The sequence below is a fragment of the Megascapheus bottae genome, chromosome 9, assembly GCF_031878675.1.
Source record: "Megascapheus bottae isolate mThoBot1 chromosome 9, mThoBot2.hap1, whole genome shotgun sequence".
Lineage (NCBI taxonomy): Eukaryota > Metazoa > Chordata > Mammalia > Rodentia > Geomyidae > Megascapheus > Megascapheus bottae.
Genome location: NC_143517.1, coordinates 22436034 through 22461681, shown reverse-complemented (window position 1 = coordinate 22461681; position 25648 = coordinate 22436034). Strand labels below are relative to the sequence as shown.

Sequence of the window (25648 nt, the reverse complement as noted above, 5' to 3'; positions counted from 1 at the left end):
TTTGTTCCTCATCTTGACAAAGGTATTCTGAGTATCAGCAATATGCCATATGAAGTGGTATATACATTTACAGTATCCAAAGGATAAGAGATACTCAATATCTCTCTGTTCTTTTCATTGATACTCTGTTAATGTTGCATAAAGTAAAATGCAATGCCAAGAAAGATGCAAGCTCTATGACATGTCACCCTAGTCTACTGCCAGAAATTTCCAGCCTGTGTTTTCTCCTTCCCTTTCCAAATTGCTTATTTCTGAAAGTTAAGTCTATGTTTTTTCTAGCTTTCTATCCCTGGAGAGTTTCTTATCATCAAAGATTTTTCAGCTGTAGTACCCTTCCTATTTGTCTTTTCCCTACAGATTCCTTCCTTTTTCTTGAAGGCAAGGTTTGTACAGATCTGACTCTTCCCTTTTCTGCACATGGAGAGAGATTCACATTTGGAATTGTCAGGACCCTTTCTCTAGGCTGATTTACCTCCTGTCTGCACATGCAGAGAGAACAGCCGATTGCCTGGTGTAGTAGACAGGAAACTAGGGATTTCATTTTCAGTCAGTTGATTAAATGGGTCAGATATTTCTCTTATGGCAACAAAATAGGTAGTGTTATGATCTGAATATGACTTTTTCCTGAAGGCTCATGAGATAAAGACTCCATGGTCATCAGATGGAATTTGGGAAATGTAACTGGATTATGGAAGCTCTGACCTCACAGATAGGTTCATTTGTTGATGAATTCATATAATTCAATGGTATTATTGAGAAGTAATAAGAACTAGAGTTTGGAGTTTGGTTGGAGGAAGCAGGTCACTGATAGGTGTGTTCTTGGTTTTTTCCATACTTCTCAACTTCCTGTCCACCATGAGAGGATAAAGCAAAGTGCCATCATATGCTCCCCTAACACAACATTCTTCTTCCCCACACATGGGCTCAGAAGCAACAGAACCAAAAAATCATGGGCTGAAATGTCTGAAGCCATGAGCCAGAACACATCTTCCTCTACTTGAGTTGATTTTCTCTGATATTTTTAAGAGAGACAAAAATGTGAGTAACATCAGGGTGAGGCATATCCATTGCACTCAGGACACGCTGACCTCTGCGATTTCTCCACATAGGAGAAATTCGACTACATAATTTGTGGTAGTTGGGGACTGTGCGCACACTCTCCCCTGAAAAAAAAAATGTATCACACCTAGGAAAGAAAATGTCCTTGGGAGTTACCTTATTGAAAGGAAAGATAAGTTTTTTTCTAGATATAAAAATGATTTTTATTTAGGCAAGAAAATTAATGTGCTTAGCATCATTATTACATTCATCCAGCACACTACAGATGTTGGTCAATCTGGGCAATTCTAAACATCTACTATGAAGTTCATTGTTTATAGGATTGTTGCTTTTCTTGTGCATCTGCCAGTCCTAGGGCTTCAACGCCGGGCCCAAGCATTGCCTTTCAGCTTTTTTTGCTCAAGGATAACACTCTACAACTTTTAGTCACAGCTCCTTCTGGCTTTTGGTAGTTAATTGGAGACAAGTCACAAATTTTCCTACCCAAGCTGGCTTCTAATTGTGATTCTCAGATCTCAGATCTCAGCCTCAGGAATTAAAGGCATGAGTTACCAGGACCTGTACTTGTCTTACCTTTTGAGCATGCCTTTGAGCAATTCTTACACAGCATCATCTTTCCTCATTATTCAAGCAGTCAGCTCCTCTACATTTATTGACTTAACCAACTCTGAGTTGAGGATATGCCTGGCTAGGTGTATGAGGAATTAGAAGGTTCTGATGAGTTTCCACAGAGGAACAGCAGACACATCCTGGAGAAAAAAAATGTCAACTGAGAGAATAGGATTCAAGATGGCTTCTGGAACACATTCAGGTTCAAAGACCTTAAAAGCTGAATCAGCACTAGATATCTCTAGTCATCAGCTCCCAGACATTTTCATGATTTACTAATGGTCAACTGATTGTGTTAAATTATTGGGCAACTTGCATCTTCTCCAGTACGCCAGTACACATTCCTCAGCTTCTGAGGAGCTGACTGGTATGCTGGTCATAGCTTCTCTGCTTCTCTTAAAAATCCACCTCAGCCCAGAGCAATCTCCATGCTTTCTGGGGTTTCTTCCTGTGCTCCCAGTTCTACTGAGACTACACTGCAATGTGAAAGGTTTGCAGTATTTTGCTCCCACCCTTCTCTCCATTCTCACATCCTCCTATACTACTTTCAGTATTTCTACCTCACACATCACCTGCCATGAAAACCAATTGTAAAATAATCTCCGACCAGGCTAAGTACATCTCTCTGCTTGCTTCTGTCACTTCAAGATTGCTACCAAGAATATTTCCTAGCTTCTGATGTGTTCAATGCAAGTTTGCTGAGTAAACAAATGAAGCAAACTGCTGCCTGTATATGCGAGTGTATATGTGTATAGGTGTGTGTGTGTGTGTATGTGCATAACTTGGCCTACTCTGAGAGCTTCTGCTGTCAATCACTTGCCAGTGACTTATTTATTAGCAATGTTTATGTGATGTTCAATGAAAGCATGTTAGGGAGGTAAACTAGTTCCATGACTACATTCATATGAAACAATCAACATATTGGCTGATATAAATGGATATCAAAAACGTATTTTTCCAATAAATCAGTGAACTGAAGGGGTTTGTTTTTTAAGCCTGCACACATGGGTTGTCTCACAAAATATCCCTCATCCTAGACATTAGGAGCTCTTTGTTTATAGTTCAAGCCAAGATCACTTATTTTTCATCATTTCTCTGTTTCCTGGGCTGCCATAGTCTGTTATATACTCAGTTGAGCTATTTTTCAGCAACCAATCATTGTCAAAGACCAGAGTTACAGAGTCAGGTAAGTTGCACCTTGAAAGTTTTCTCTAACTACAACTCTATAAAGTCTTAGCCCTGTCGCTGAAACACTTGGAAGTAAACTTCAATTTTCATGTTGCTGGCAACCCTTGATCGTGACTTAAGACATAAACACTGCTTCTCATCAGTTTGGAATTTGCACAATGGAACACTGCTAGAATAATGAAGCCTCCCACAAAACATATCCTTTCTCATTTATCAATACCAATACAGCCCACATTAAAATAGTCACAAACGTTAATAACTAATAAGCACAGGGGTTACCTAGAGCAGTGCTTTGACGAAATCTTTTGGACGCAGGGCTAAGTCGACAAGAAGAATCCCATCACCATCTCACTGTGCCACATATACAACCTTCTGATGAAATATCTTCTGATGAAATACTTTTATATTTAGAACCAGACTCAGAGAATTCCATATTCTTTTTTTTCTTTCTCTCATTTCTGAAGGTAGCTATATTTTATTGCTTTGGATGGCATAAGTACTCCTAAATATTTGATTTCCATTCTCATACAAAGAGACTTTGTCCAGAGAGTTCCTGGTTGTCTGTATGTTTTACTCCCTTTAGCTTTATGCTTGGCTCATCTCTTCATCTCTTTCCAAATATCTGTGTTAATTTTTAACTGATCTTTAATTCAAAATGAATTATTCTTTCTTCCTCTTGACTGTGTTAAAGATGAGAGCACACAAACAAGGCAAAAAGAAGACAATAATCCCTTTCCCAAGATTATAAAAGTCTCAGTGCTAATAGAAAGGCGAGTAGTCAGCTGAGCTTTTCAGCCAAGTGACATGACTGCTAAGATCCATTTATGTGAACTAAAAAAGCTATTTGGCCCCTTCAGTTCCCTGATTATGATCATTTTAATATGTTAACAAATCATTAAGAAACTAGAAATATAATAATGCTATTAAATATTTTAATTTTTAGAATGCTTATTGGGGGCTGGGAGCATGGCTTAGTGGTAGAGTGTTTTCCTAGCATAAATGAAGGCCTGGGTTCAATTCCTTGATACAACATACACAGAAAAAGCTGGAAGTGGTGCTGTCGCTCAAGTGGTAGAGTACTAGCCTTGAGAAAAGCCCAAGGACAGTGCTCAGGCCCTGAGTTCAAGCCCCAGGACTGGCAAAAATCAAATCAAATCAAATGATTATTGGGGAAAGCACTTAAATGGAAGAGATAAAGGTGAACAAATGCAACTGTGGTACTCACTAGCCACTATGTGGGAAAATACAAAACTTGTGGGTGTGGATGGGAGAGGGAAAATTGGGAGACAGTGAGAAAAGGGGTGACATTGTCCAAAAAGAAATGTATACTTGACCTGATTTTTGTAATTGTAACCCTCTGTATATCACCTTTACAATTATAATAGGAATGTTCATTCAGTAATTCAATTATATTTTCATATGAGAAGCTTAAATGTTTAAAAGCCATATAGTCAACCATAATATTGAATGGAAAATGACTCAATTACTAACAAAATATAGCATGGACTATTTTAAGGCAAATGGTGAAGCAGAAGCTAAAGTGTAAAGGATTGGAGACTATATTAAAGATTTACAAGATTTTTGCCTAAGAACAAGGCAAGACATTAAAGGTTTCAGGCTGGCAACATTATAATCAAATCTATGCAGTAAAGGGTCAGTCTTGCTGTAGTGTAGAGAGAGTATTTTGGTGAGAGAGGACATGCCACAGGAAATGAGAGCTATGAATATGAGAAATGTTTACTTTGAATTTATTAGCAAGGCCTGAAAAACACTAGCTGACTCAAAATATATAGGAGGGGATGTGTTCAGAGATCATGGGATCTTTTCTGTGACTGATAGAGAATTATTATTAGTAATGCATAAAGGATGGATGAAGCATGTATTGATAAAAGCCTTGAAATTCAAATGCATATCCTACTTGTGCTATATCTGATTCTAATTTTCCATTTTATGTCCTCAGAATTCTCTGTGTTCCTGTTTTAATAGTAATGGGATTTGAACTCAGGGCCTAGTACTTATCTGATAGGCACTCTACCATTGAGCCATACCTCTAGCCCTTTCTATATATTTACTTTTGAAATAGAATTTTATTTTCTGTCTAAGTCCTTGCCTGGACTGTGATTGTCCATTATTTTTTGTTTACTTTCTGCCATAGCTAGGATAAAAGAGGTATGTAAGCAACATAAGCAACTCATTCTGGTAAGCTAGAGTCTTGGACACTTTTTTGCACCAACTGGCTTGAAACTGTGATCTTCCTCATCTCAACCTCTTATATACCTTGGATGATAAGCATTTGACTAGCTATTAGCTGAAAAGGGGATCTCATAAATTCTTTTTCCCTGACTAACCTCAAGCTGCAATTCTCTCAATCTCAATCTCCCAAAGAGCTAGCATTACTAGTTTGAGCCACCAGCACTCCAGCTTCTTCTCCACTGGTAAATCTTTACTGGCTCCTTGCTTAAGAAACTAAGAATTTATCTCCATCCAACAAAGAAGAACCCACTTTATATAGTACTGCTAAAATGGCCTGGTCTTTGTGCTTCCATGCTCTCCTGTGTTAAAGAAAGCCTGGGACATCTAGGTGGAGTACCGATGAATGGAGCAAAAGAAGACCATATATAGCCACAAACCACATAGGGCCAAGAGCAGAAGTGATGACTGCTATTGTTATTGCACTCTCCCATTATAAAACCTAAATACACGGTATCATTTGTAGAGTACATAACATAAGGTAAGAAATATTTCATAGCATCTATACAGCATTTGGGGATATATAATTATAGCAAATAGAGTAAGAAATTTTAAGGATTATGTGACTTTGATTTTAACAAAATATCACAAATTTCATATAAAACTGAGCTTGTTTCTGTTTCTATTTTACATGATTACACATTCATTTCTCAGTGATATTTTCCCCCTCTCTAAAGTTCTGAATGCTCCATTCTAAAGAAACATTTGTAATCATAACACTCAGTAGGTTACACAGAAAGAGCTTGTCTCCAAACATACAAACAAAAAAAAGCTGTGCACTGTGCATACTAAATTAAATGATTTTCATCCATTTAAAGGTTTTGACATTTGAAATTACACATTGTATGTTTTGGATATTTTATCACAATTTCTTTCCCATTCACTGATGCAACTGTGATTCTACACATTTCTGTTAATAACATGGATTTGATTTTGGAATTAATGAGGCTTTATCATAACCAACATTTCAAACTGAACAATTTCATATTGGTAAGTTTACAAATTTCATGCTCATGTTTAAAGAGCTACCTTAGAGTAATTTTAGGTACATCTAAATGGTAAATTAGTAAACTACAAAAACAAAATGCCTGGGATCCTCTTGTGTAGTCATGATTATCAGAGCTCCAAAGGAGAACTTTCTCACCCCTCAGATGGTACATCTTGGCAGTGTGAAGCAGGAGTTCTCCAGTATCTCTTGTATTGTTGGGAGGCCAGCTGCAAAGAGTGGGTATCCAGATGGAACAGCCTCCCTTCACTACTCAGAGAAGAGTAGCAAGTGTTCAATTATATTACATTATGTTTATAGTTTCCACTCTTTTAGAATTTCTTCCTGGAATATTCGGAAAAAGTTGCTGGTGGGTTTTTTTCTTTAATTCTCTGCTTCTCATATTCCTAGATTCTGGATGTGCACTAAGGAATGGGTGGTTAGTTCTTTGGCGAAACTTGTCTTTCACTCATGGCACAAGTGGAACTCCAACAAGAAAATCATATTTTCTTCATTCGTGCAAATAACTTCCTTATTTCAGAGACTGAGAAAAGTGTATAAAATCAATCAGCCAGGTATGATCAGAAAGAAAACAAGTATTTAAGAGTTTATGGACATGTTGTAAATACAAATGAGTACAAAAGTTCCATGAACCTATGATGGAAGGTTAAGGGAAAATGTCATATTCTTATGCATCTAAGAATAGATATTTCTGAATGTCCACTCCATTTGTAAGGAAATGGAAAGACTTAGAAAAAATCATATTAAGTGAAGGAAGCCAGACCCAAAATGGCATAGGCTCAATGGTTTCCCTCATTTGTTATAATTAGTATAAACCTTGGACTCTTCTAGCAGAGATTTACAATAGAACAAAACCTAGATACATAAGGCGATATAGGATGAGGCTAAATGAAAGGACCTCCAGCATATGGAAACAAGAACCATATAATATGTGATTGTTCTTAATGTACTATGTTATTTTTATTCTCTTTTATTGTCCCTTGGTTATCTCATATTGTTATAGTATCTTACCATGTTATCTTGTTAAATATTTATTTATTTATTTGAAATAAGATAGGGAATGGGGAAAAACAAGATAGGGGAGGGAGTGGGGGAGGGAAATGGGGACAAAAACATGAGAAAGGGTAGCAATGTTTGTGAAGTAATGCACCTTCTATCTGGCAAATATAATGTAGCCTTCTATTAATTATAATAAAAATATGTTAAAAAAAGAAATTTCTGAATGTCAGTTACATGTTTATAAGCATCTTTGCAAAGGGTAAGTATGAAGTGCTCTTCAATACATGGCAAACAGACAAACTCCAGAAAATTACTCAGTCTCACAGAATGTCAGGTGGAAAAATAGTTGGAATTTTGGATTTAAAAAAAACCACAACAATTAAGGAAAGAGCCAGTTGTATTCTTAATATGTGAGAACTTGATTAGTAGCAAATGCTTCACTTCAATAACAAAGTAGGTTCTACAAAAGTTCTCCAGTGTCCTGAAATAGTGAGCCAATCTAATCACATCACATCATACCTGCTGCCCAAAAGAAATCAAAAACGTGCTTGAAGTGAAATCAAGCCTTCTTGGAACTTTGGGTAAAGTGACATAAGCCCAGAATCTTGGCCATGATACCAAGGATGTTGAAAAAATGATATTCTCCCAATTTGAAGAGAATAATTTGGTCTTTGGGTGGTGCCTTAAAAGATATTCCACATGTGTGGGGCTAACTGTTCCCAGAACAAAATGAAAAATCCGTTGGGCCAAAAGGCCTGTGATTTCCACCTTTGCCAATATCTAAAGCATATATGTGTATTAGTTATCTTCAAAACATTACCAATTAGTCACAAGCTGGCTCCTTCTGAAAGTTCTGTAAATAGATTTTGAAAAAATATTAAAGTGAGTGTGCCAAATGAAATGGAAAATATAGCCAGAATCCGGGGTACTTGGCACCAGTGCTTCTGAGATGGGTAATAGGAAATGACTTTTCAATGCATATTTGGAAATGCTACCTTTCTAAATTTGTTACCCTAGAAAACTTAAACAGGATTTCCCACTCAGTAGCCTATCAGTGTTAAGTATCTTTTATATATACATCATTATGTTGTTCACTCAATTATTAAGACAAGAGCCTGAAGTGAAAAAACCTTATTCTAAGACCCGGAAAAATTAGTCATAAACCCAGTTCATTTATTTTTAATACAAAATATAGCCTTAACCTTCTTAAGTCTTTGGTTATTTGGTATGCTCAGAGTAAATCAGTCCTAAAGATATAAGCCTCCCGTTGGTACCTAACTTCATCAATGATATAATGTTGACAAGATGCTAAAAGAAAAAGATTCTGACATGTAGAAATGTAGAAGAAAGTTGCTGCTGAAGAAAGGAAGACTCATGAGTTGTAAGCATGGTTTGTAAAATTCCTCCATATTCCACATTTGACCTCCTTACTCCAATTGACAACATGCCTCCCCAACAGAGGCCTGTTTTCCTTTGCTGTCATTAATTTTACTTATTTTTAGACTGCATTAATTGCACCAACTAATTTTCACTATGTAATAATAGCTATATCTGTTTTCTTGCAAAGAATCTATAAAGTTTTATCTGGTTGATGTTTCTGTGACTGGCTAGAATAGTTTGCTACTTGGTGAATACAGATATAAACTAGAAAGTGCTTTAGGATATGATAGCCTGGTTATTGTCGGTAATAGAATCACAATTTGAATATTAAAATCCTAAAGTGTTCCAAATTTATACAAGTAAAAACTTCCTAGAAGGACAAAATGCAGTCAAAATATGGGCACCCTCAAAATGTTGTAGAAAATTACCCTTAGATTACATCTGTGAGCATAGATGAAACATAAATTAATTTCATGTTTAAACTTGGATCTCACTTTTAAGATACCTCATATCATATGTAAATTTAGGGGGAAATCCAAAATTTGAAATATTTCTAGCCCAAAGCATTTCAGATAAGGGATGCTTCACTTATGCTACCTGAAGTGTAGGTGGGCAGAAAAATGGCCAAAAGGAAGGATTGCAGAAATGAGATGAATACCACCAAATAGGTAGCCCTAAAATAATTGAGAATTGTCCATATTTGCATAATTCTTAACATCTCTCCACAGAGATGTGCAGAGCTTCCGCCTTTGCCTGAGAGTATTATGTTCTATTCATTTCATTTCTTTACCAATTATATATATAGACATATACATGTATATATACACATATTATTCCCAGAGAGAGAGAATTGAAAGAAACAAATCTGTTAGCATTCACAAGCATTTCCTAAACAGTGATAGGGAAGACAACAGGCCACTGCTTTTGATGGAAGATAAAAGAGTGTCAGTATTCTGTCACTTAAAAATATTGAGGACATGGGGCCAGGAACATGGTCTAGTGGTAGAGGACTTTTCTTAGCATGCACAAAGACCCAGGTTCAGTTCCTTGGTATCACATACACAGAAAAAGCCAGAAGTGGTGCTGTGGCTCAAGTGGTACAGCTCTAGCCTTGAGAAAAACCCAAGGACCATGCTCAGGTCCTGAGTTCAAGCCCCAGGAATGGAAAAAAATATTGAGGATATAAGATGAATTGGCACATTGCAGAGAAATTTTTACTAATACATTCAATTTGTAAGAAAATAAATTAATTATGTAGTCAGCAAGAGTACAGGAGAAACAAATTCTAAAAGCATCATGCAAATAGAAAAAAAGCTACTTTAGACTCCTCAAGCTTGTATTTCATTTTTAGGACTCGATCAACAGTGTAGTAAATTTGCCAAAGCTGAGGAAAGTGGGCCATACCCTTGGATGGAATGCTCCTGAATAGTAGATATTCAAAGGGGTCTCATGAAAGAGCAGACCAGGGGCCTCTCCCGCAGCCGACTGACTCATCACTTTATTTGGCACCATTGAAGATGGTGATGCATCTCAGTACATTGACAGCTAGCCTCAGTCTCTCCTTGTTCTATCCCTGTTACCTAACTCCTGCCTTCCATGGGCCAAACCTTCAGTCTCTCTCTGTATTTGTAGTCAAGTACATTATATCAAATATTATTCCTCATAATAACAGTTTTATGAAACATTCACCCACAATGTAGGAGAGTAACTGGTTGGTCTGGAGGATTGCTTGTATTAAAGTATTTAAACATTACTTAAGTAAGTATTTCAAGCCTTCTGGACTGCAGCTGTGAGCTCCTCATCAATAACAATCTCCCGAGAGAAGAGGCGACACTGTTCAAATAGAAATGTACTCATTACGAGTGGATCAACAAGTTGTGGTATTTGTACACAATGGAATTCTATGCTGCTGTCAGAAAGAATGACATCGCCCCATTTGTTAGGAAATGGAAAGACTTAGAAAAAAATCATATTAAGTGAAGTAAGCCAGACTCAAAGGAACTTAGGCTCAATGGTTTCCCTCATTCGTCATAATCAGTAGAAACCTTGGGCTCTACTAGCAGAGATCTGCAATACAGCAAAATCTTGATACATAAGGCCATATAATGTGAAGCTAATTGAAAGGACCTCCAGGATATTGAAACAAAAGCCATATAATGAATGATTGTTGTCCTTAATGTACTATGTTGTCTCTCATCTCCTTTGCTATCCCTTGGTTATCTCATATTGGTATAGTATCTCACTTTGTTATCTGATATATTGAATTTATTTGTACTTGGATATTTGAAATTTGATAGGGAAGGGGGGAAAACCAAGATGGGAGGGGAGTGTGGGGGGGGAGGGAAATGGGTACAAGACATGTGAAAGGGTATCAATGTATGTGAATTAATGCACCTTCTATCTGGCAAATATCATGTAACCCTTTTACTAATTACAATAAAAAACAAAAAAGAAAAAAAAGAAATGTACTCATTACCTGACTTACATTACTGTAACCCTACTGTATATCACATTTACAATAAAAATAAATTCTTGAGAAATGATTTCCTTGGGGCCAAGAGTTTGACCTAGTGGTAGAGTGCTTGTCTAGCATGCATAAAGACCTGGGTTCAATTCCTTGGTACCACATACATAGAAAAGACTGGAAGTGATGCTGTGGCCTAAGTGGTAGAACTCTGAACATAAGAAAGCCCAAGGAGAGTGCTCACACCCTGAGTTCCAGCCCCAGGACTGGCAAAAAATAAAAAAGTAATTTCCTCCTTTTACTCCCTTTTGCAAGGTTTCCCAGCATGATTCAAACAGCTGTTTGTCCATTGTGTGACATCCCACACCAAACAGCTGCACTCTAAGACCTTCCCAATCTTCTGCTCCAGTTTTGGATCTTTCTCTTGGCTCCTCACTTGCTCCAAAGTCCACATCTGCACCTCCGGATCATGACTGCTCACAGAAATTGCAGAGAAACATTTCTAAATGGCCACATTTTAGATTGTTTTCTTGTTCTTTTATTATGCTTTTATTTTTTTTTTACCAGTCCTAAGGCTTGGATTCAGGGCCTGGGCACTATCCTTGAGCTTTCTCTACTACTTCAGCATCACTTTTGGATTTTTCTGTATATGTAGTGCCAAGGACTCGAACCCAGGGCTTCATGCATGTTAGGCAAGAACTCTACCACTAGGCAACACTCCCCATCCCTTATTATGCTTTCTTGAAGAAACAAATATAAGAAATTTATTTGACAATGTACCCATAATTTGACTTGTGGAATCATGATGATGATGATGATGATGATGACGATGATGATGATAAATCTTGGAAACAAAAAAAATCTATTTTAACAGCCTAAAACAGCTATCAAGACCTAAGTAAAAACTAGTAATTAGGTCATTTCTGCAAATGGTTTTCCTTCAAAACTTTGGAAAGGGCAGGATTATTAAAAGACATGCTCTTCTTTCTGCTATAGCTAGCCAAAGCATAACTTATGCTTATCATTACATCTGTTTTCCAGGTTATATATAAAAAATTCCCAGGAGTGAGCATGATTGTGTACAAGAAGGTAACGAGGAGAATGTGTTTACCTGAGCATCACCAGCTATTCTCTCGACTGTACAATGTTAGGTAGGTTAATTTTTTCTTCCAATCCAGATTTGAAGGCAACAGATCTAAGAGGGGATGGTGTCAGGAGTCCCTGGATCTGCTCCTCTCCTCTCTCTGAGGGTTAATCTGCTTCCAGAACACTCCTTCTTGATCTTACACTGCCAAAAGCCAAAGGTACCCCACGTTGGACTTCTTGCCTTTACCACTGCTGACCCCATATTCACCACACCATCTCTTGTCTACATTTGGTGAGTGACTTCCATCTACTAGCCCCTCTGTCCTTCTGCCTCTACTCCCCCCCACCACCTCCCTCTCTGTGCTTGTGCCCTGAGAGAGACATACAGGCTGGGTGCTAAGGAATCCTTCTCGGTTTCCTCTGGAAGCTATGTCTGTCTCTCCTTTAGAGCACCCACACTCTGTTACTATGTGTCCCTGCCTTGAAGTAAGGAGGTTGAGTCTGGCCAGCACCATCTTGCCCACATGGTGGGTGGAAGGGTCTGACATCTTATCTTCATGCTGGGCTAAGAAAAGCTACTACTACCTTGCAGGTGACGGGTATGCCTGAATCCCTAGAAGCAGTGGCCATCACTTCTCTGATAGGTTATAAAACCTGTCAGTCTAGTGCCTGGGACTGGGAATTTCCTGTAACCCTACCCCCTGACCTGATCAATTTAGGCTCATACCAGTTCCATTATACAACGCCACATGTGTCTCCATGTCCCTATACTGTCTCCTATCTTCTGGCATTCCAATTCAGCTCCCCATTGGGGCTGACTTGGTTTGTTGGTATTGTTTTTCTTCTTTTTTTTCCCCTCTCTGCCCTGTTTCCTAACTATATTGTGTATTGTCTAGCTGCTGATCTTTGAAACCATACAGTCACTGGCCTAGTAACAGACTCCAAGATTTGATTTGATGCCTCAATATGTGGCTTCTCTGTTTCCTTACCTTACAACAACCTTTACGCATATCTGTCTGCTTTCTTGCTTCTTTCTTACTTAATAGAGCTCCAAGTGACTTGTCCATCAGTTCATTTTCCTGGCCATCTGTGGACTTTCTTGTGACCATCACCTCTCTAGCAATTTGTATGCTAGTGTGTCTCTTTACCAAAATTGTAAAGGTTTTTCTGAAAATTGGCTCCAGAAGCCAAAAGAAAAAAAATGGAATTTTAAACTCAAGCCACAAGTAAGCTCATCAGATTTTCGTACAAAAAAGACGTGTCTAATGCCTGTTTCCTAAATATGTAAGCTTCCCAGTTATAAAGCTGACAGTGGCTTCAACCTTAAGTAGTATCCTTAAATGCTATGTTCAGTTAAAAATTAACTAGATTCAAATGAGGACCAAGACATGAGAAAGGGTATCAATGTATGTGAAGTAAAGCACCCTCTATCTGGTGAATATAATGTAACCCTTCTATTAATTACAATAAAAAATATATGGAAAAAAAGAAAAAAATTAACTGGATTCATTAGCTGCTCTTTCAAAACTCTCATCATGTCTACTATTAAGTTTTTTCATTACAAATTTTGTCCCCTGCAGCAATTAGACAGAAGGATAAGTAAGTTTTAGTATTTATTGATAAATTTAACTTACATCTTTAACAAAACAGGGAAGGACTGCTTAAAAACTATTTCTAGGGCTGGAGTTTGGCCTAGTGGTTAAAGTGCTTGCCTAGCATACATGAAGACCCGGGTTCGATTCCTCGGTACCACATATATAGAGAAAAGCCGGAAGTGGTACTGAGGCTCAAGTGGTAGAGCTCTAGCCTTGAGAAAGTCCAAGGACAGTGCTCAAGCCCAGGTCTGGCAAAAAAACAAAAACAAAAACAAAACAAAACAAAAAAAAACTATTTCTATTGATTTCCTTGTTGTGTAAATTGAAGACAAAAAGAGTCTCATGATAAAAGATTCATTTGATCTGAGGATCATGGTTTGAAACCAACTAGAAAAGTCCCTGTGAAACTCTTATCTCCAATCAAATAGTAGAACTATGGAAATGGTGCAATTTCCTGGGTCTTCCATCTCTATAATTCAGACAACTATAGTCCAGTTATAGAGTCCAGATGACTATAGTCCAGGAAATGTTCAAGGCCTCCCACTGTGCTCTTCACCACTCCAATCTAGCCCCAGCTTCTGACCACGTATTTTAATCAATCCACAGTGCTCTTCCCTACCCAGTCGCCAGATGTCAGAAGTAGTGAGGGACAAGATCTACCAACTCCAGAACTGCCTGAAACACTCAAGACAGGAATTAGCCAAATCATTCCAATTTTTAAGCCAGGTCATCTCGTTTTTAATTGACACCCTAAACCCTTCCTTCTCCCATTTAAAGGCCCTCCAGTAATTTTATTTCTTATTGTTCAGCCCCTGACTTGTAAGATTTCTTTCAGATGTCATCCAAAGACACATATGCATGTTCAGTCTTTGTTGCCTTCTCCCAGACTGGACAACCTTTCCACCTTCTACCCCTAATTTCAACACCCATTGCGAGCAGGAAGTAGCAGTCCTTTCTGTGAACCTGACAGTGACTAACCTGCTTTTCAGATGGGCAATTAAGTATGCTTCTTGGAGAAAAAATGCTGAGGTTCCTTCATTTAAATGTGATTAAAAATGCTTATAAGTAAGGAAAGAGGACTACAAAAGTTGAGGGAATGAGTGAGTTTGGGAGGGGTGGGGGAGAGTGATGAAAGGGATATTAAGATGCATTCTGCTTATAAGTTAAAATATTGAATGTTAACCTCTTTGTACAACAACTTAAAGATAATTTGGGCAGGGCAATTAGAAAAGAGGAAGCAATCAGGCTCTAGTAAAAGTAAGTACAGCTAGATGCCAGCGGCTCATTCCTGTAATCCTAGCTACTCAGGAGGCTGAGATTTGAGGATCAAGGTTCAAAGCCAGCCCAGTCATGAAAGTCTGTGAGATGTTTATCTCTAATTAACCACCAAAAAAACTGGAAGTGACACTGTGGCTCAAGTGGTAGAGCAATAGTCTTGAGCTGAAGAGCTCAGGAACAGCATCCAGGCCCAGAGTTCAAGCCCCACAACCAACGAGAGACCAGGTGGGGAGGAGGGGCGGGAAACAGCCAGCTACATCTATCTTACCATAAAATAAGACATTTATTAGATTTTCACTCTAATAATATTTTACTATAGCCTAAAAATAACAATAGTCAGTTGCTATCATAAAATACCACCTTAGAAACTTTTTATAATATGCAGATAATCAAGTTTCAAGATAAACCATGAAAATACATTTTGAGGAAAATGGAGCCTGGCCATCACAGTTTTTAAATCTCCCAGCTGTTCTTCAGACAGGTTATAAGAAACGCTCTCATTCTCAATGACCTAAATAATAGCAATAGAAAAATAATATCTATTTATTTCAAAGATTGTTTCAAGTAACACAAGAGAGAACAATGGAAAGATATATAACTCAACACATTTAACAGACTTTTCTTGTGCCTAGGTCTTAGGTAAGGGAAAAGGAATCTCCCTCTGGCTTTCTGAAAACAATCAAGCAACAATCTAGGAACCACTAGACAGAGTTCTTAACTTTTGGGTGATGGCAGGAAGAATAGTAACCTGAGTGGGCAGAAAGCTTGACAGAGACCCTGTTGAGAATCTTTCCACTACCTGTTGGTCTTCTTTTGTTAAAATAATAGGAGTACATCCAGCCCTGCAGGGCCCTCTGCAGGGCCTTTAACTCCAGGGGTCCACACCTTCCTTTAAGCCCAACTTTGATACAAATGAGGCATTTCTACCTTGGATTCCAAAATAAAAATAGAAATACTTATTTTGCTCATTTTAACTCCCAAAGCTCTTCAAGTCTCAAGCCACTGGTTAAGACTTAAGGAAATTTTTTTTCATGCTTATTTTATGGTTATTGGAATGTCAGTCAAACTGAGCTATTCTTAGAATGCCTTCTTTCTGGTAAACAAGTTCATTCCTGGTGAAAGCAATTAATATAGCATTCTTTCTCCTCAGATAAAGGAATCCATTGCTTTCAGGGATTTCTTTAAACTTCTGCACTATGTGACTGAGCTCTGCTGTCCTGAAACACAGTCCAGTGAAGGAGAGAAAGCAATTCAGCTTACATTTTGCTCTCTGCCCTATTCCCCAGTCATTAGAGAGGAAGAACATAACTAGGAAGTGCTTTTAGTCATGAGTAAGAAGAAACAACAAACAGTATCTTATTCATCTTACTACAGAGTAATAGCAATGTGAATTTTGTGTTAGAAGACTATTGGATTTTATGACCAGCTAGCCACTCACTACAGTATACTATTATTCATTGCTCATGGCTAAAATTTATCATATACCTAATGGGATCAATTCATCCCAATATATTCTTACCCTCTTCCCCACCATGGACTTGTTTAATTCAACAAAGTATAGCCTAATGTTTGTTTTCCATCTCATTGAATAGAATGCTCCTGTTCACAGGAAACTTTGCTATATTTAACTGTTGTTCATGCTTAATTGATTGTAACTTTCTTTCTTAATATTTTTCCCTAATATTATTCTCTATTAGAGTTGAGATGTTTGGGGTTTTTTTGTTTTGTTTTTTTTTTGCCAGTCCTGGGCTTGAGCTCAGGGCCTGAGCACTGTCCTTGGACTTTCTCAAGGCTAGAGCTCTACCACTTGAGCCTCAGCACCACTTCTGGCTTTTTTCTATGTATGTGGTACCGAGGAATCGAACCCGGGTCTTCATGCATGCTAGGCAAGCACTTTAACCACTAGGCCAAACTCCCGGCCCATAGAGTTGAGATGTTTTTATAGATGTTCTACATCTATGAAAATTCAGAATTGTGAACCATGTCATTCAAAAGCAAGATTATAGGAGATATTGTCCATGAGTACTTTTTATGATTTCATGTGAATTAAAATCTTTCTTCCTTAACTATCATCTAATGTGTTTATACAGTTTAGGATCTACTTTGCAATAATTTATTTGTTCAAGTCTTATTTTCTTTAGTTGTACGCACATTAAGGCAAGACCTATGTCTAATTCAGCTTTTCGGTCTTAAAGTGCCTTATTCACAACTGATAAAATAGATATTTGTTGCCAGGCACTGGTAGCTAATCCTAGCTACTAAGGAGGCTAATATTTAAGAATCATACTTTGAAGCCAGTCTAGGCAGCAAAGTCTGTTAAACTATTATCTCCAATTAATCAGCAAAAAGCTGAAAGTAGAGATGTCGCTGAAGTGGTAGAGCACTAGCCTTGAGCAAAATAGCTAATATACTACTGGGCACAATAGCTCATACCTGTAATCCTAGCTTCTCAGGAGGCTGAGATCTGAGGACTGAGGTTCAAAGCCAGCCAGGGCACTAAAGTCCATGAGACTCATATCCAATTAACCACTAGAAAACTAGAGTGGTGCTGTGGCTCCAGGGGTAGGGTGGTAGCCTTGAGCTGAGAGCTCAAAGACAATGCCCAGGCACAGAGTTCAAGCCCCACTATCGACAAAAAAAAAAAAAACTAATGTGCAGCACCCATTTCCTAAGTTCAAGCTCCAGGACCAGCACAATAAATAAATAAATAAATAAATAAATAAACATGTTTTAATATTTCTTAATTAACTATAATTAGTATACAAATTTTTGCCTGATATGGAATATGCAAAAATATATCGTGATGATAACTTTATGCTTCTAAGTTTAGTGAAAAGTTTGAGTTATTTAGACAGTTTGATAGTTGATTGAACTCTGCTATCATACTATCTAACTGGTATAGTCAAAGTTGGTCTATTAAATATTTCAATAAATATCAAATTTTGCAATACAGAATCTGTCAATATAAGAACTAAAAAAAAAAGATGAAAGTAGTCAGCATACACAAAACAAAATAAACATCCTGGGTACTCTCAAAGAATAAGTCTTTTCAACTTGTTTTTATCTTTGAAAAGTAGTATTTTAAATTGTACACTAACATTACTATAAATTTTGTATTTACTAAAAATATTCAATAATTAAAATCTCTAGTATGTTTAAGAAACAGTATCAATAATTTGCTGAAAATTTCAAATCAAATTCAACTAAATTTTATAATGTAAATCTGTATTTTTAAAATAGCTCACAAAAGTTAATCCTTTTTCTCTTACTTCTATCCTTTCCATTTCTTCTATTCTTTCCTTAGACCAATTTGTTTTTTCCAAACTATCTTGTATTTACTAAGATAAAAGCTAAACTCCTTACCAAAGTGAAGTCAAATTACTTTATGTTTTCTTTTGTTCTGACTCCCTCTGATAACAGAAGACTAGACGGACAGCACTAGTTGAAATGAAAAACAATTTTCCACAGAGTTCCACTGTGATGAGACTAGAAAATGAAGAATTTAATATTTTTATTTAGAAGATATGCTGGATTGGCCAATGATGAAAACATTTTGTACTTATACATGTAGCTTTGAATTCCCAATGTTGCCTTGATAAAGTAGGGCTTGAACCAAGAATATACATGGGCATGATAATTTACACAAGACTCTAGACATTCACACAGTGAGACCAAAGGAGAGTATTCTTAGAAGAGAATCACAAAGGCTCAATAGTTATGTGTATATCATCATACAAAATTACACTTATTGAAATGAACTCCAAAAATTGGAAGTGAGGTTTTTGATTATTTTTGTTTTAGGGTTTTGCTTTTGCTTTCTGGGTTTTTGTTTGTTGTTGTCTATTCCCCTTTGTCACTGTTTTTGTTTTCTGTACTAACATTGCTATAAATTTTGTATTTTCTAAAAATATTCAGTAATTAAAGTATCTATTATGGTTAAGAAACAATGTCAATAATTTGTTGAAAATTTCAAATCAAATTCAACTAAATTTTGTAAAGTAAATTTGTATTTTAAAAAATGTCATAATTTTAAGAATTATACTAATTTAATTTTAATTTTAAGAATAAAAGCTAATCCTTGCTTCTATTCTTTTCATTTCTTCTCCCTTGGACCAATTTATTTTTCCCAAACTATCTTGTATTTACTAAGATAAAAGCTAAACTCCTTATCAAAGTCAAGTCACGCTAGTTTTACGGGTTTGTTTGTTCTGACTCCCTCTGTCTCATATGCAAGTTTATCCGTTTGGAAGAGGGTAAGGGAGAGCACAGAAATGGTGGGGCAAGGGGTGAACTAATGCAGCTGTGATACTCATTGCACACTGTGTCGAAAATGAACTGCACGGTCCTGGTGCCCCCCAGGCCAAGGTGACCAACAGTCTCGTTATGACATGCACTAGAAATCTCTGAAAGTCTCCGGGGCAAGAGGTGGTAAAGAGCAAGGGAAAGATTTAAATAATAAAAATAAAAATAAATAGTGGGAAAAAAAAGAAAATGAACTGCACAACTTGTGGGAAAGGGGCATTAGCAGGGGAAAAATCTAGGAGAAAAGGAGAAAAGAGGTGACATTGTTCAAAAAGAAATGTACTCATTACCTGGCTTACATAAAAACTGTAACCCCTTCGTACATCACCCACCTTTACAAAACCTTTTTGGTTGTTGTTGCTGATTTTTTTTAAATGGAGGGGGCTTAGTTCCCAGGCAATTTTTACAGCACAGCTTTCCATTTGACCTAAAGTTGAAGCTCCCCCAAACAAGTTATTTATGATGGCTTAAATATCTTCATGACAAAATGTTTAACTTATATGTATATTTTCAGCTTTTCAAGGATTTCTTTTGATTGCTTACCAAAAAAAGGGGGGGCTCTTGGCAGAGTGCCAGTAATCCTAGATGCTCAGGAAGCTGAGATCTGAAGATCTCAGTTCAAAGCCAGTTCAGGGAAGGAAAAGTCAGTGAGACTCTTACTTCCAACTTATACCTTAAAAGCTGTACGTGGAGCTATGGTTCAAGTGGTAGGTCACCAGCAAAATGCCGTCACTAGGCAAAAATGCCTAGAGACGGGGATCCTGATTTCAAGGCCAGGACTGGCACCAAAAGGAAAAGAAAAAAAAACAGGTTCTATTGGAAAAGGTACCAGCAGGAGTTGGGAGGGCTGAGAAACAGGGTGAATGAGGATGAATATGATAGAAGTACTTTATTTGAATATATGAAAGCAGGACAGTAAACTGTTGAGACTGTTTTTAAAAGAGGAAAGGTGATAAGGGAAAAAAATGCGAAGGAGGGAGGGATTTAAGTTTGACCCAGATACATTGTATACATACATAAAAAAGTCAAAATGAAATTCTCTATGACTAATGTATGTCAATAAAAATATTTCAAAAGTGTAGTTATTACTTAAGTATCCTAATTGTTTTCAATATGCACCGATTTAGAAAATATTAAGTGATACAATACTGCATTAGAAACAAGTAAAAGTATTGGTATTTTTAGTGATCCTGCTAGCATTAAACTAAATTGATTAATATTTTCAACCAATTCAAAAACGTAGTAGTATTTCCTTTTTATGAAAATATAATTTGATCCATATTATTGTGACCTACAAGATGAGAAAATTTCCCATCTATTTTTAATTCTGACACTACTTAAGAAAGTGTTCTTGGGCTGGGAGTTTGGCCTAGTGGTTAAAGTGCTTGCCTAGCATGCACGAAGACCGGGGTTCGATTCCTCAGTACCACATACATAGAAAAAAGCCGGAAGTGGTGCTGAGGCTCAAGTGGTAGAGCTCTAGCCTTGAGAAAGTCCAAGGACAGTGCTCAGGCTCTGAGCTCAAGCCCAGGACTGGCAAAAAAAAAAGAAAGTGTTCTTTCCACATGGAAATTCTAAAGTACCTACAAATTTCATTACTGTACTTGCTTTGCAAGTACCACGTGGTTAACCATGCAGGTCTGGACAAAAATAGAGAAAAAGTTTTTTTCTTTTTTCTTTTCACTTTTTTGTTTGTTTGTTTGTTTTGGTTAGTTGTGGGACTCAAATTCAATAGCAGGACGCTGTATCTCAGCTTTTTCACTCAAAACTAGCACTCAAGCCACAGATCCACTTATGGCTTTTTCTGAGTAGTTTCTTGGAAATAATAGTCATGTGGACTTTCCTGCCCAGGATGGGTCCAAACTGCAATCCTCAGAGCTCAGCTTCCTGAGTAGCTAAGATACAAGCCTGAGCCACTGATGTCCAACTTGAGAAATCTCATCTGAAAGAATAAGGAAAACTGACAGAAAAATAAATCAAAACAAAAGAAGCGGTCACTGAAAATATTACTTCTTACAAAAATAATATTTTTTTAAAAAAACAAAAGTTTAATTCTCGAGGCTGGGAGTTTGGCCTAGTGGTACAGGGCTTGCCTAGCATGCACAAAGACCCGGATTCAATTCCTCGGTACCACATACATAGAAAAAGCCAAAAGTGGTGCTGTGACTCAAGTGGTAAAGCTCTAGCCTTGAAAAATCCCAAGGACAGTGGTTAGACCCTGCGTTCAAGCCCCAGGACTGGAAAAAAATTAATTCTTATTATCCTCTCTATCCAGATTCTAATCACTTCTGAGGTTGAGTTCATTTTTCTTTAGTTTGATGAAATACCTTTCCATAATAAATCTCTGCCTAACTCCCCTTATTAAAATTAATGAGTAAATAAACATAAATAATAAACTTAGGTTAATATGAATGGATTTATGATTTACAAATACTGATATAAAAATGATATAAAATTTTTAGATATTGGCAAAAGTATAATCCATTTGGAAATAAATGAGACTAGAGCATACTAAAAATATTTAAGGTACTTAAATTAACATTTAATAAAAGTCTCATTTTAATTCCCATCTCTCACCCTTATCCTCAAAAGGTTAAAAAAATAAAAAACTTTAAATCCTGAAAGAGAACTTGACCTTATCAATGTCAAGAAAAGAACATACTTTTTTTGCATCAGTCTTTCTAGTGACAGCTCTTTCCAAACTGATATTTAAAGAAAGGAAGTAACTCAGTGATTCAGCTTCAAGTGATCAACCATGTTTCAAATTGGGCACATGGCAACGTGACCCTGGCAAGTGAAAACAACAACAACAAAAAAGAAAAACAGCAATGGGAAAAAACTCAGAGAACAAAAAACTAACAGTAATGAACTAGAAGAAAAAGGTGGATTTGTACTCAGAGAGAGAGTATGAAGAGCACTCTTTTAGAATTTTTAAAACTCAGGAAACAAATTTAAGTGAATGTTTTTTCTGGAAAAGGTCTTAGATCAGAAACACAGATGGTAGACAATGTACTCTTATTTCTTGAGAAATAGATTCTGGTCAAATAGACTCCTCTGCTATTAGAATAGGAAATACAATAGTCAGTACAGGAAGAGATTTTAAGTGAAAATGACTGCCACTTTTGAGCTATGTGATGTAATGGAGCAGGATTCTCAAGACAATTTCTTCACAGACCAAACAATGACTTTTGATTTGGAGAGTTTCCTGGGAAGTGCCGGGAGCAAATGCACAGGGAGGGGAAAAAAATCATTATACTAGTTTAACTTTTGGTGTATGAGTATTTTTTAAATGAAAACTCCAAAGTTCTCACTTTTTTCTTACATTAGTACTTGTGACAATGTGTTCCCTAGTTATTTGAAATCTTTATAAATACATTCTTTCCCATCCAAATATGAAAATGATGTATATGTGGTGTGTGTGTGTGTGTGAGAGAGAGAGAAAGAGAGAGAGAGAGGGAGAGAGAGAGAGAGAGAGAGAGAGAGAGAGAGAGAGAGAGAGAGAGAGAGAGAGAGAGAGAGAGAGAGAGAGAGAGGGAGGGAGGGAGGGAGGGAGGGAGGGAGGGAGGGAGGGAGGGAGGGAGGGAGAGAGGGAGAGAGAATGGCAGTATCCAGGTACACACTGTATCCAGAATCAGGGCCTCTTATTCTTAGCTGGTTTGTTCATAGTCGGTGCCCTACCACTTGATCCATGCCTCTAGTCCTATATTTTGATTAACTGGAGATGTGATCACAATTTGCAAGCTCCAATTTTCTTCCCCACCTGGCTTTGAACCATGATCTCAAGTCTCAGCTTCCTGAATAGGTATGTTCACAGGTGTAAGTCATTGTCCAAGATCCTAGAGCTAATTCAAAGTTAGTTTTACAACAAACTACACTATTGGAAAGCTAAGGATACTTTCGAATTGTGTTTTGAAAAGAATCATAGTTTGGCCACAGCTAACTATATATTATTATCTGATGCACATATTTGAATCTATATATATATATATTTGGATATATATATTATATATATATATATATAGTTTTGTTTCACTCTTAAAGTAAGCCTTGCCAGGTCAAACCAGTTGCATAGAGCCGAGTTAATATTGATATAACCTATTATCTTTTTTCACACTGTATAAACACACCAAGCCAAAAATGCCTCATTTTTGGATTCCTTAGAATTCTAACAGACGGTTTCATGCTTCCTTGTTTCTACCTTATGTTGAATTCAATGTAAGTAAAACCAACAAAGCAGTTCACATTCACGAAAACTTTCACCAATGGCCTGTTTTAAGTGATACTCTTAAAACAAATTCCTACAAAAAAGCCATTCTCTTATAAAAATAGATGTGAAACTGTGTTCCAAAAAAGTAAACATATGTCTCCATGACTGGAGGAGTATGTCACTCTGACATACTATTTGTAGTGAAAAGCACTTGAGAAACAACAGACACAAGAAAAGTACTGCTTGGAACTCCTGAAGCCAGTAGATGAAAATTCCATGTGAAAGATTCCCAGTCTATTCCAGAAAGTAAATATCATTATTTCAACAAGATCAGGAATTTGAGGCCAAGGATATTTGTATCAACCAACCAAGCTATGTGCAGTAGTTGCCTTCACCCAGAAGACTCCATGTGCTTACTTTACACACATCTTGGGACTAAGGTTGTGCTCTAGAAAAACAGTCAACCAAAACAAACTACTGGGGAAAAAAATAATACTAAGGACACACAGAAATCCAGGTCAGGAAAGTACAGAAGTAAACAACATAATAAAACAAATATACAAAGCAAGCTAACTATGATGATGGAAATGTTTGGAATTACAATGTTATAGAAATGAAGCAATCCCTCCTAATCTAGGATTCACTTACTCCAGCAGTAATGGGTCCTGTGTTTCCATCCATCAAATTATTCTCATCTATCCATGTACTCTATGTAAATTGCATTATTAATATTGGTTTATGCAAAACTATTGTAACCTGTATACTTGTTAAAAGCCAAAAGATATAAATTGAGGAGATAAGACAGAAATAATTAAGATTGTTCACATCTGTTGTCCTACACTAATGGAAAGTATTGAATGGTAAAGAAGCAATTACATATCTAGCTGTGCATTGCATTTTTCATTCCTGTTGGACTAGACTTGGTAATAATACTCTAGAACATTACAGGTAAGAAATTTGGTTTCACTCATTTGTGGTAACTAGGATGTGCCTCTAAATCTACAAGTAAACAAACTGGATAGTAATAATAATAATAGTAATAATAATAAACCAGGTCATGATAAATTACACAGGCCTCTGTGTTAATATACAGAGTGAGGACAAAAGAAGATATTCTTAGGAGAGAATCACAAAGAAGGCTCAATAGATATGTGACACTGATCATATAAAATATTTATCGGAATGAACTCCAGGAAATGAAAATGAGAGGATTTTTTTCTCTGTTGCTGTTTTTGTTTTCTTTACTTTTTGTCTGTTTGTTCATTTTATTGTGTTTGGAATGGTAAGAGAAGTCATGGAACAAAAGGTGACCATGCATCAGTTGGTGGGTGGGAAAAAAACTGGGAGAGAGAGAGGGGAGGGGTGATATTGTTCAAAAAATGTACTCTATCTGAGTCATGTAACTGTAACCCCTCTTTACATCACCATTATAATAGCAATTTTAAAATGCAGGGGAAAATATACCTAATATCAAGCCAGGATTAGAGTTAAGAACACCTCCACATTCACAGCATCAATCTAAAACCATCTGAGCCTTGGAGACTTCCAAAACCAATCTTCATCTTTCATGCACATTTTCCATGAACTTGACCTTCATCTCTCTAGGGATCCTGCACTGACTTCAGATTTTTCCCCACGTTTTTTTTTTTTTACTTTGGATCATTCATCCAGCTCAACTTTCATCTCAGAATCCCTCTGAGTGTGTTTATTTGGCAGCTTCCAGGTTCATAGTGGGCTTCAGAATAACCTTGAGCCCATAGGTCAGGCCAAGTTGGCTCCATTGTTCTATGATTCTCAAAGGTACCATGAAACAAGCTGCCTTAATTTGCCTCACTTACACAAACTTCTGTTCGCCTTGTGTTTTGCCCTGGCCTCCACATTCACTTGTTGCATACACACCATCACAGCCAAAATACACAGGTGGCCACAGGGCTTCCCTTTGTTGATATGAGCTTTCCGCAAGCTCAACTCCAAAGCCAGTGTTTATCTGCCAAAACACTGCAAAGCCTCCAAACTGAAGATGAGATCATTCACTCTCTTCTGCTTCTCTCATGAGATAAACCACATTAAGCCTTCCTGACCTGCCTTTTAGGACCACATAATTTTTTGCAGGGGGAGGGCATGGGCATATGACATGAACTCTGGGCCTGGGTGCTGTCCCTGAGCTCTTCAGTTCAAGACTAGCACTCTACCACTTGGAGCCACAGCATCACTTCCAGTTTTTT

General features: G+C 37.1%; 1 pseudogene; it reads left to right on the top strand.

The window, feature by feature from the left end:
* The first annotated feature begins 1015 nt into the window (after positions 1-1015).
* On the top strand, positions 1016-1166 carry LOC150058893 (U1 spliceosomal RNA; annotated as a pseudogene).
* The last annotated feature ends 24482 nt before the right edge of the window (positions 1167-25648 follow it).